The following is a 10,387-nucleotide window of genomic DNA, read 5'->3' on the forward strand; positions in this document are numbered from 1 at the left end:
ACAGTGTTATCATGAATAATTTTGCGAACCCTGTATGGACTGTTATAAAGCAAAGAAAGTTTGCGACACAAACCTTTCCCTTTGTGAGACAAACGATGAGACTTAATTAACACCTTCTGACCAACTGACAAGGTTTTTAAACGACGTTTAGCTGATTTCTCTCTTCTAGCAGCCGCAGATGCAATATTTTGTAGAGCCAGATTGACAACTTCAGAATGCCGCACTTTTCGTGAATGCGAAAAAGGAAATGTGATTTGTCGGTGCTTTATTTTTTAATATCAATATAGGCGGTAAAGAAGTTGAATCTTTAGGGAGTTCATTCAGAATGTTTAGAAAAATATGAAGATACTAATCCCACGTTCTATGATTCTGATGACAATAAAATCGATACAATTTATTGATTTCCTTCATCTATCTCTCTGAAGCGTTAGATTGAGGATGAAAAAGTGAAATGAAAATTGGTTTAATTTTACAACGCCGTAGAGTACGAAGCCAAATTTTAGAGCGAAACTGTGATGCATTATCTGATATAACCTTATCAACATGACCCACTTCTTTAAGAAAATGTTTGATGAAAGCATTAGATACTGAACGACCTGTTTCTTTGCGTAAAGGTGTAAAACTCATATTTTGATGTCAATTCCACTGCTACCAAAATGTACGCAAAACCATTAGTAGAACGAACCACTGGACCGAACAAATCGACTGCAGCCATGTCCTTTAATTTCGCTGGAATGATAGAAAACAACGGTGCTCTGTGAGAAATAGTTGGCGGCTTAGCCTTTTGACATAATTTGCAATTGGCAAGAACAAATCGAATACGGTTTTCCATATTACAGGAGTAGCAATTTTCTCGTAATTTATGAAAGCATTTTCTGTGACCAAAGTGTACATTACTGAAATGTGAATACCAAATCAATTCATTAACCCACTCATCAGGAATGCAAACTAACCAAACGGAGTTGTCGACCGATTTTCGTTTAAAAAGAATATCATTGCGAACTAAATAATACTGTCTAATCGCTACGCTTTCCTTTCTCCTCCTCTTCTCCTTAATGTTCTTCCAGATTGGATCCTTGTTTTGCTCCTTAGCGATGTCCTGGAGCGAAGACGAAATAAAATTTCCAAACGCAACACCTTGAATATACATCAAACAATAATTGTTTTCTTTGCAGTCCTCCTCAGCACTTTGTTTCAAACCCAGAGATGCACGTGAAAAGCATCAGCATTAATATTTGAAGAACCCTGTATGTAAACAATACTAAAATCAAATTCCTGTAGATACAGCGCCCATCGTGACAATCTTCCATGTGTTAATTTTGTTGACATAAGAAATTCCAGAGCTCGATGATCGGTGTAAACCTTAGTATGTCTGCCATACAAAAAGATGCGAAATTTTGTGAAAGCCCAAACAACAGCCAAGGCTTTAAGTTCCGTAATCGAATAATTCTTTTCTGATTTAGAGAGAACACGACTTACAAATGCAATAGTTTTCTGTACTACAACGCCGTTTTCTTCTATCTCTTGAAATAAGTGTGCACCTAGGCCTTTGTATGATGTGTCCGTCGCGAAACTAAAATCTTTTGATAAATCCGAATGTGCAAGAAGTGGAGCAGCAACTAAAGCATCACGAAGTTATTCAAATTCTGATTGAGCTTCCTCATCCCGACACCAATTAGAATTCTTTCCAGACAGTTCACATAAACGAGGTGTGGTTAAATTGTCAAGTCTAACAAAGCGTCTAAGAAAATTACAGACAACAAAGGAAACTACAGGGTGTTTCAAAAATGACCGGTATATTTGAAACGGCAATACAAACTAGACGAGCAGCGATAGAAATACACCGTTTGTTGCAATATGCTTGGGACAACAGTACATTTTCAGGCAGACAAACTTTCGAAATTACAGTAGTTACAATTGTCAACAACAGATGGCGCTGCGGTCTGGGAAACTCTATAGTACGATGAAACTTCCTGGCAGATTAAAACTGTGTGCCCGACCGAGACTCGAACTCGGGACCTTTGCCTTTCGCGGGCAAGTGCTCTACCAACTGAGCTACCGAAGCACGACTCACGCCCGGTCCCCACAGCTTTACTTCTGCCAGTATCCGTCTCCTACCTTCCAAACTTTACAGTAGCTCTTCTGCGAAACTTGCAGAACTAGCACTCCTGAAAGAAAGGATACTGTGGAGACATGGCTTAGCCACAGCCTGGGGGATGTTTCCAGAATGAGATTTTCACTCTGCAGCGGAGTGTACGCTGATATGAAACTTCCTGGCAGATTAAAACTGTGTGCCCGACCGAGACTCGAACTCGGGACCTTTGCCTTTCGCGGGCAAGTGCTCTACCAACTGAGCTACCGAAGCACGACTCACGCCCGGTACCCACAGCTTTACTTCTGCCAGTATCCGTCTCCTACCTTCCAAACTTTACAGAAGCTCTTCTGCGAAACTTGCAGAACTAGCACTCCTGAAAGAAAGGATACTGTGGAGACATGGCTTAGCCACAGCCTCTTCGCAGAAGAGCTTCTGTAAAGTTTGGAAGGTAGGAGACGGATACTGGCAGAAGTAAAGCTGTGGGTACCGGGCGTGAGTCGTGCTTCGGTAGCTCAGTTGGTAGAGCACTTGCCCGCGAAAGGCAAAGGTCCCGAGTTCGAGTCTCGGTCGGGCACACAGTTTTAATCTGCCAGGAAGTTTCATATCAGCGTACACTCCGCTGCAGAGTGAAAATCTCATTCTGGAAACATCCCCCAGGCTGTGGCTAAGCCATGTCTCCACAGTATCCTTTCTTTCAGGAGTGCTAGTTCTGCAAGTTTCGCAGAAGAGCTTCTGTAAAGTTTGGAAGGTAGGAGACGGATACTGGCAGAAGTAAAGCTGTGGGTACCGGGCGTGAGTCGTGCTTCGGTAGCTCAGTTGGTAGAGCACTTGCTCGCGAAAGGCAAAGGTCCCGAGTTCGAGTCTCGGTCGGGCACACAGTTTTAATCTGCCAGGAAGTTTCATATCAGCGTACACTCCGCTGCAGAGTGAAAATCTCATTCTCTATAGTACGATATTTTCCACATATCCACCATGCGTAGCAATGATATGGCGTAGTCTCTGAATGAAATTACCCGAAACCTTTGACAACGTGTCTGGCGGAATGGCTTCACATGCAGATGAGATGTACTGCTTCAGCTGTTCAATTGTTTCTGGATTCTGGCGGTACACTTGGTCTTTCAAGTGTCCCCACAGAAAGAAGTCACAGGGGTTCATGTCTGGCGAATAGGGAGGCCAATCCACGCCGCCTCCTGCATGTTTTGGATAGCCCAAAGCAATCACACGATCATCGAAATATTCATTCACGAAATTAAAGATGTCGGCCGTGCGATGTGGCCGGGCACCATCTTGCATAAACCACGAGGTGTTCTCAGTGTCGTCTAAGGCAGTTTGTACCGCCACAAATTCACGAAGAATGTCCAGATAGCGTGATGCAGTAATCGTTTCGGATCTGAAAAATGGGACAATGATTCCTTTGGAAGAAATGGCGGCCCAGACCAGTACTTTTTGAGGATGCAGGGACGATGGGACTGCAACATGGGGCTTTTCGGTTCCCCATATGCGCCAGTTCTGTTTATTGATGAAGCCGTCCAGGTAAAAATAAGCTTCGTCAGTAAACAAATGCTGCCCACATGCATATCGCCGTCATCAATCCTGTGCACTATATCGTTAGCGAATGTCTCTTGTGCAGCAATGTTAGCGGCGCTGAGGGGTTGCCGCATTTGAATTTTGTATGGATAGAGGTGTAAACTCTGGCGCATGAGACGATACGTGGACGTTGGCGTCATTTGGACCGCAGCTGCAACACGGTGAACAGAAACCCGAGGCTGCTGTTGGATCACCTGCTGCACTAGCTGCGCGTTGCCCTCTGTGTTTGCCGTACGCGGTCACCCTACCTTTCCAGCACGTTCATCCGTCACGTTCCCAGTCCGTTGAAATTTTTCAAACAGATCCTTTATTGTATCGCTTTTCGGTCCTTTGGTTACATTAAACCTTCGTTGAAAACTTCGTCTTGTTGCAACAACACTGTGTTCTAGGTGGTGGAATTCCAACACCAGAAAAATCCTCTGTTCTAAGGAATAAACCATGTTGTCCACAGCACACTTGCACGTTGTGAACAGCACACGCATACAACAGAAAGACGACGTACAGAATGGCGCACCCACAGACTGTGTTGTCTTCTATATCTTTCACATTACTTTTCTGTTGTTGAAAATTGTAACTATTGTAATTTCGAAAGTTTGTCCGCCTGAAAATGTACTGTTGTCCCAAGCATATTGCAACAAACGGTGTATTTCTATGGCTGCTCGTTTAGTTTTTATTGCCGTTTCAAATATACCGGTCAATTTTGAAACACCCTGTAAGAACGTCACGTTTTGTAGTAGGAACAGCATAATTACGAATAGCGTCTAGTTTTTTCTGGATCATGAAGAATCCCTTCTGTAGAAATAATGTGACCAAGACATTTCACCTGAGAACGACCAAATTCAGATTTTTCCAAGTTCACTGTAATGCCAACTCTTGCAAAAATATGTAATAATGAATCCAAAATTTTATTATGTTCACTCCAAGAACGTTTAGCAATAAGAATATCGTCAACATATGAAGTAGTATTGTCACGAAGATAAACAGGTAAAATTTCGTTTAAACTACGAATGAATGGTGCAGAAGATATAGTAAGTCCAAACGGTAAATTCCGAAATTACTTTTGGGTAAAATAGTCATATACTGTTATTCTTTACCGACTCTCTAGATAGATTGATAGTTGAAGAGTTGTTTTGATAGATACAAAGAATAGTAAAAGAGTAGGCAGCGGTGCCGAAAACTAAAAGGGAAATAGCACCACTACAGCTCGGGGCCCTGTGCACGCTACGGCACATATTCACTTAGTGGAGCGAATCCCCTGAGGACCTAAATAGCCACACATAAATTCCAGTTTGTGACTTAGTGGCCAATTTGGTGGAACTGCGTACATAAATTGATCTAACCATGAACATGGATGTTGTCATTCTTAGAATTGCGAAAGATCTTAAATTTCCGAACAGTTAAGCAGTGTTTATAGTCAAAGTTTTCGCCTCGTGGCGACAAAGACCTTCCGCGTCTGTTCCCGTCCCCTTGTCAATTATTGTAAGGTCGCGCGCCTGGCGCTCTCTTGTTGCTTCTCGTAAATGAAATAAATTATTTTCTTCAAAGCCCTCTGCTATCTGTGATTCTAAATTTCTACTGCTGTCTTTTCCTACGATTTCGCTTTCAATTTGTTTGACTTGCTTTCGTAACGCCTCAAATTCCCTTTTAACGCGTTCATTAACTTTTCCCTAATTTTCAACATGTTTATTTATGTTCTGGTACTCTTCGGTTTGTGCAAATGGCAATGGAGCTGTATCGTCTGAATCTCTGTCCCCATTTAAACTAAGACTTTTCAATTTATATGAAATCTCAACTCTTTCCGATAAGTCACTTATTTGTTCTTTCTGTTTATTTACATGTTCCGTAAGTGTCGCGATTCGGGTTTCAGTATTGACACATTTAGTAGTTACCTGTTCATATTGTTGTGTTAGGTTATTTATTCTGTCTTTTGGTACGGATTCCTCAATTCTTTCAAATATTTCTTCCTTATCGTGTGCACGTTGTAAATTTAACTCTGAAAATTTTTATACTATCACGCGATTTCTTTCTTCCTGTTCTCTATCCTGTTCCTTTTGTCTAATTTCTACTGAAATTAATCAATTATTGTGAGCATTCAAAATCGCTTGTACTTCTTCTCTAATTTCTTTCTTTAATTCATCTTTCATCTTTTTGAAACATGTCCCTATTAGTGTGTCTAACCGTGTTTCCATTGTTCCCATATCAGTTTCTAACTGCGTTGTCACTGTTTTTAATTCAGATCCTAACTGTGATCCCAAATTTAATATTGCACTCATCAACTACTCCATATTAACTCGTTTGAAACACTTTTCACCCCTAACATTTCACGCAAAATCAACCGTTATATCGTATTCTGAAAATTTCTGATTGTGAAAAATTTTGAACTGTATCCGGACTATTTTCCCGACTTATTAAATTGTTTTCTGCTTCATTATTCATCATACTGTTCTCCTGTGTTGGCGAGTTCGACATGTTAACATTTTCTTCATTCTCCCTATCCATCATTTTTGCCTTTTTCAAATCGATCGCGTAATCATTTACGAAACATACATAACTCGTCGCTATACGAAAATTACACACAATATGACACTTTATCACCAACAATACCATTCACACGAAATGCTTCCCGACAAACACGGTTAACGAACAATTGAAATGTTCATAATTGAACAAAATTGTCAAACCCGTATACAAGACATCAAAAATTAAATTCTGCAAAAATCCCATTAGAAGAAAGACAAGACATCTACAAATGTTCATTACCAAATCTACACATTCAATATAGACTACAATTACTAAACTACAAATTACCACAACAATACTACTGTTTGCTATTTTTACTATCAAAAGAATTTCAACGGACGATCCGAAGCAGCGGTCGCCACGTGCATGGGGGCTTAATTAAATATAATGCAAATATTGTTAGTTTTAGTAACTGTATGTGCGGCTACGAAGTCTCGTAACCGGCTGGCCCTGACTAGCATTAGTACTCAATCTCACGGCATAGAATAACAACAAAGAATGAAAGGAAATTTCCGTTAACACAATTAATTAAGTCCCCAGCAACTATAAAAGCTACGAAACAACAAAGCACAAATGTAACTGTTCTGTGTGTGGAAGTGTGATTCAGCGTAGATATCTGGCACGGTTCTTCCTCAATAAGACAAGATATTTTAAACACCGTTTGCACTGAAGTAATTAAAAAAACCAGAAATACTATAATTGCATATAGAAACCAGAATTACAGTCTAATACAAGAACACTGGCCAGATGCTTTGTTGACTGAACCTGTGACCAAGAGGCATTGTTATTTAGGACATTTGAAATAAAAATTTTTCTTTACTTTCATATATATTGACGAAAAATACACTCTGGTCAATACAACATCCCCAATGGAACAACATATGGCGTCTTGCCCAACAGAACAACTGCACACGACATGCTCACAACTAGTACTCTATCGACATCGTCTCAACAAGCACTGCCCTCGGCAACGTCTAAACTACAACTGCCAACGGCAACTTCTCAACTACAACTGCCAGCGGAGGCGGCTGAATAATAGTCTTTGGCGCAATCTCTGGCGCTGTGACTCAGTGTAGCCACCTTTCAACATGTTCTGTTTTACTCCACATATTGGATATCAGAAAAGTAATATGTTCTTTTCCAACAGGAGCGTCACTTTACGCTTGACGAGTTTTTTAAGAATCTACTGCAGAGACTTCTGCAGTGAGAAGAGGAAAGCCATACTGCTACGGTGAGTGAAACTTCGATCTGCAGATTTTAGCTTCTAAGTGTATTTCTGGTTTCATTGCCACATCGTAACTCCCTTCAGAACGGTAACCTGCGTTTGCATTATTTTTTCGACTCTACAATTGTACGTTTTTAATATCACTGAAAAGCTGTCAGCTTAGGTACAGAGACAAGCCTGCAAAATGCGAACCGTAAATTCTGTTGTACTGAGCTGTGGGTGGTTATCACGATGCTTGCAATACTATTCTTTTATAACGCTTTTGAATTGTGAGAGGATACGCAGCCTTTTTCGACAATGTACTATTTCCTCTACTATTGCTAGGTTCTACGTAATCGTAAGAATGATCGGTACAATATGCTTTCCTACCCTTTCACAGTATGGAGGGAGTTTCAGAAAACATTCTTATCTCCTCACGTCCATGAAAGAGTTATCATGTTTTCAGTATAGTTTCACACTGATCAACGTATGCTGGTGTTTTGGTTCTGTTCTATTATACTGCATCAAGGTTTACTTTTCTGTCATATGACTATCCATGACACCCTCGGAATTTCAATTCAACATTTTGGGAACTTGTTTTAGGAAACTCTACGTTTCTGGCATAAGTGCATATACCAACAGTCTCAGTTGCCTTGGTTGATTTATGCATAGAACGGAGTTCAGTCTAATGGTCAGTATAAATGTAGAAATATTCTCATACTTGTGATAACCACCTGTCATCATGATACAATGATCAGAAGGAACTGTACTCAGGGAACAGGATAGAGGCAAACAGTCATTGCTGGTAGTTCTCACATTTAAATTCTTATTTATAATACTTAGCAATCGTAAGTTGATGAGTAGGGGAGACAGAAACATCCCTTCACTATACCCGTATCTGGGACGCAAAACAATTTATAAAATACATTGTCATTGCACTCTTTTACTACATTTGTGCCAATAGTTATAAACTAGTAACTCGATTTCTTGTCTATTTTACAGTCTCAACAATATCGATACAGAAATCGACCCTATATTAGCCTCGGGTCCTACAATAATTTTACAGTTTTCTTTACATACATCAACCCACTATAATGTGATCACGTTTTTAATTCTGAATTTTAAATCTGTCGACAGGTCACTTCAGTGGCCTCCCCGCCAACCTACGGAGACTCAACACTCCACACCATGCAGCTCTTCACAGCCACCAAATCTTATGCTGCCTGCTGGGGACGCCGCCGTCAACTCGGCGGGTGGAGAAGGCCGTCTTGCTGCTAAACTATTCGACCACAATACCGTGGCCAGTACCACCTGAAGCCAAAGTTGCCGATTCAATAAAACATCGCCTTAATGGGATAATATAGTCTCGTTATTTATTTTAGTTTTAGTGAAGTGGCATTATGGTAACACAAGGGCCTCGCATTTGGATTGACATTGGTACAAGTCAATAATTCGTCCATCAACATTTATGGTTTCGGTAGTTTCTTTAAGGAGATTAAGGAAACCGTAAGGATGTTTCTCTAGTAGTTCGACTCGTACTATTTTCTCCACAATATGAACCCCTTTTTTATAACCTTTTTTTCTTTATTGAGTAAGAGATTCATTTGAGAAATATTTTTTAAAAAATAAAGCTATTGTAATATTGCTGCACCAATACAAACATTCAGAACCCACAGAACTTGCCTTTCAAAATTTGCTAAGTCAGTTCATCAACAAGTTCATTCAAACTAACAACACTTAAAAGAGTACTGTGACTAAAAGATCCTGCATCTAGGTCTAACACCTTAGTGCCTGTCATCCCCACGGTTACTTATTTCGTTGGTGAGCCACATGTAATATAACCCTAAACCATGCAGAAACTATACCATAATCAACATTTGATGTCGTCAGTATACATTGTTATCGGCACTCGATTAGTTTGTTTTCATTAATGACCCTGTACTCGTTCCTGCAAAACTATATGGGTGCGAAATAGAAGGTACGTTGACACACTGAGCAACTCATCATAGAAGTAGCATTTGCAACTAGGAAACATAAGTTAAAGCACTCTTAGTGTAATCTAACTGATGCTGCATTTCATTGTACTCCAACGTGCGAACAATAATTGGTTAGCATTGTGATGCAACTACAAACAAGTAAACGAAGCATTTGTGCTACGAACGCACGGCTCGGCCGTAAGACGTATACACAATTCACAGAGCGTGCATGACCATTACCGCTTATAGCGCGGACGTCGCTTTCCCCTGTGATTTCTAATACTTTACCTTTCACTTTTAGCACTGTAGCAGTGACAGAGGAGAAACGTCTGTAGCAGGAGACTCATTTTAATTTTTCTTTCCATTGCCCCGAAAGTAATGAGTTGGTCCACGTCTCACAGAAAATTGCAAATATCAAATGAGGTAGGGAAATGAATATGCTATCGATCTGCGCAAACTCAGCGAATACGTGGATCAGTGTTAATCACAAGGGAGCTGCACGTTCGATGTATTACCATTGACCAACGTCCCTTTTCCTATATTCTAATTACAAAATATTGATCAAAATACTTCATTTATGATTAAAAAAAAGATTCTAGTGAAAAGGGTTGTTGTGATGAGGCTAGAATATATTAATGCAGGGAATACTTTATTGGACCAATGTTCATCCGTTCCCTTTCTATCCCATTCATATAAGAAGCAAGAGTATTTCACATTATTAGTTGAAGTAGTATATGGGACCCGCCACGTTAGCCTAGAGTGCTAACGCGCTGCTTCCTGGACTGGGGTAGGCGAGCCGGCCCCGGATCGAATCCGCCCAGCGGATTAACGACGACGGCCGGTGTGCCGGCCAGCCTGGATGTGGTTTTTAGGCGGTTTTCCACATCCCCTAGGTGAATACCGGGCTGGTCCCCACGTCCAGCTTCAGTTACATGGCTCGCAGACATCTGAACACATTCGCACTAGTCCATGGATTACACTAGTCGCAGACAGTTGGGGTACACT

Source organism: Schistocerca gregaria, chromosome 5 (assembly GCF_023897955.1).
Source record: "Schistocerca gregaria isolate iqSchGreg1 chromosome 5, iqSchGreg1.2, whole genome shotgun sequence".
Lineage (NCBI taxonomy): Eukaryota > Metazoa > Arthropoda > Insecta > Orthoptera > Acrididae > Schistocerca > Schistocerca gregaria.